The sequence below is a fragment of the Geospiza fortis genome, unplaced genomic scaffold (assembly GCF_000277835.1).
Source record: "Geospiza fortis unplaced genomic scaffold, GeoFor_1.0 scaffold275, whole genome shotgun sequence".
NCBI classification, from domain to species: domain Eukaryota; kingdom Metazoa; phylum Chordata; class Aves; order Passeriformes; family Thraupidae; genus Geospiza; species Geospiza fortis.
Window position 1 is genome coordinate 2,853,821 of NW_005054341.1, and position 2,776 is coordinate 2,856,596.

Genomic DNA, 2,776 nt, shown 5'->3' on the forward strand with positions numbered 1-2,776 from the left:
ATCTAAAATTAAAACTTACTACAGAGCAGTGGAGGCTGACCAGAGCATTTCAACCAGATGGCCCAGAGAATCTGGTTGGGTTTTTCTTGTTGTTTTTTTAAAAATCATCACATGGCTTTAATTTTAAAATATGTTAATGGTTTCAAAGGAAAAAAAAAGCCAATTTAGGAAACATTCAGAAAATTAAAACAAAACAAAACAAAAAAAAGGAAGTATAGTAGAAGGAAGTATAGTAGGGAGAAGAATATTATCATTTTACTGAATGGTTTGGTGGAAACATAGAAGACCTGGAGAGCATTCTGCCTGACAAACAATCTTGTATTCAGACAGGGGAAATGTGGCCCAAGCTCTCTTGCTGAGTCTTTACTCAGCAGACAAACACGTTACCGGGGGTGCTGCTGCCCTTTTTTAGAAGTGCAGTTTTTGGCACTCACACTTTTCAGGGATTCACTCCCCCTGCTCCATGCTGCAGCTGGGGTGGCAGCAGGCCAGGCCAGAGCCATGGCACAGAGTGCTGAATTACAGAACTCAGCTTTTCTTCTTGTGGGGTGTCCTCAGTGGTGCAGGACACACCTGAGCTCCAGCCCTGTGCCTGTGCCGCAGGGCTGGGACTCTCCTGCTCCCCAGGCAGCTCTGCCTCTGCCCAGCTGCTACAGCACCAGGCACTGATTTACAAGGAGAGCTGGGTGTCCATTTGCTCCCTAGCATTGAGGGAATGATTATTGCACAGCATAGAAAATCACCTCAGGCCTTGTCAGGCTTTTCTGAAGAAATAAATAAGCCTGGGTTCCTTATACACTTCCCTGGCTTGGTGTCCCCCTGCACAGCTGAGAGTCCATGCTCAGACACAGAGTAAATGTTACAGTCGATATCCCTCAGCAGAGAAACTGACTGCAATTTCTCTTTTCTACCTTTTCTTCCTCCTGCACGAGGCTCCTGTGCTACCAGCTAACCATTTCCTATAAGAAAATGGCATTGTGTTAAAGTTATATAGTGTATCATATTAAATTTTATAACAGTGCTTTGTGTTTTGAAAAGACTTTGGGGGGAAACAGCATCAATCAGGGAACCACATTTGATAGACTTGGAAGGGGCCTCCTGGGTCATTTTGTCCAAGACCTCTATGAAGCAGGAAAGCTTCTGCAAAATACCTTTCCCATAAATGTATCTAACCTTTCCTTAAAGACACTGAGTGATGGTGCCATAAATACCTCAAGCAGCTAAACCAGTCTGATTGACCTTACGATCACAAAGTGTCTTCTAATACTGTAGAAGGTACAATTTTCCATTCTTCCAGCTGCAGCTAAGCAAGAAAAAAGGGCAAATACACAGTAATGGCCAACAATACAGGCTGTGCAAACAGTTTTACTTTCACTTTACTGCCATCACCTACCATAAATCTGGATGTACCCACTGATACTTGGTTTCCCGGTGTAGTGTCTGTGATCCTTGTAGTATCCATCTCACTTTGACTTTTGGAGAGCCACCATTACAGAGTGTGGAAATAAGGAAGATGGACTAGCAGCACTTTCTGATTCAGGAAGCCATTTGAAACCCGATGCCGTGTAGTTAAAGTATTTATTTCTATTCTCTATTTATTAGAATTTGTGAGGTGTTTCTTGTCAGGACCATGGGAGTGGGGGAAGCACAGGGCTTTTTACAGCTCTGTCAGAGTGTCAAAGAATAATTTTTATTCTCCCCCAATAATTGTGTACATTGAAAAATAAATAGCTGGTAGTTTAGCTGCTTGTTGCTGCAATAGCAGCGCCTTGTGTGCTGCTCTGCTTTCTTTTTCTCAGTGCGTAGTAGAAGAAGTGTCATTTTGGGTAGGTGTGTTATTAAATCACAGACACATTCATTGCTGAGACCTTCCTGAGCTGTACATAAATTATCTTTGGCTTGGATTTTTTGTCTTTTTTTTGTGTGTGTGTGTGTGGTTGGTTTTGCTTTGTTTTGTTTTGGTTTTTTTTTTTTTTTGCAAGCACCAAAAAAAGGTGACAGAGCTGAAGGCCAGTTGTTCAACCACTCTTTTCATCAGGCATCCCACAGTTGTACTTCTCCCACACACAGGACTGCTGCAAAATGGGACAGGAAGACAAGGCCTAGGAGCAAAAGACACAGAGAAGATAATTTAGAAAGAATGTGGTGATGCTGGGTTAAAAGAAAAGCCAGTGACTCTGCATGTCCCTGCCCACATGGTTTTGCTGTGTCTCCTTCCTTGTGCCCTTGTGCCAGTTCAGACTGGCACTCACCTGTGGGTCACAGCTCAGTGCTCATCATTTCATCAAGGCCTTAAATAAGCCCCCAAAAATACAGAACTTTTTTTTAAGGCCTTTTCTATAGAGTTAACTGAATGCCATCCTTTCCCTGGTGTGCAAAGTTATAAAATATTTGTCTAGTATTTAGTCACATAGAAGTATGTGAAAATACACTAGAAATACTCCTCATCCAGTTGTTAAGGGCAGAGACTGCTGAGATTGTGACCATTCAACTTGATAGTACAGAACTGTAAAATACCAACGCCAAGAAAAATACAAATACTGGCAGAGCTTTTGTTTATTGTTTATATTCTCTTCAGACACTTCTTCCCATGGCATCACCAAATCACACTTCCCGGATCCCTACAGAGTCGAGGCAGCCCCAGCTCACCTCTCCCTCTGCTCCTGACTGCAATTCCAGCTGGAAGAGCAGCCCTTCCCTGCTTGAGTGAGTTGAACCCCCTCAGCATTTATTTATTTTTATGGGATCCTGGTACTCCAACCCACATGACAAAATC

General features: G+C 42.8%; 1 long non-coding RNA gene across 1 annotated transcript in view; it reads right to left on the minus strand.

The window, feature by feature from the left end:
* Positions 1-1,349: 1,349 nt before the first annotated feature.
* LOC115948023 overlaps positions 1,350-2,776 on the minus strand; it is a 321,359-nt gene continuing 319,932 nt past the window's right edge. The window contains exon 6 of the long non-coding RNA XR_004081876.1: positions 1,350-2,102. This is a non-coding gene — a long non-coding RNA (uncharacterized LOC115948023). The remainder of the gene's footprint in view (positions 2,103-2,776) is intronic.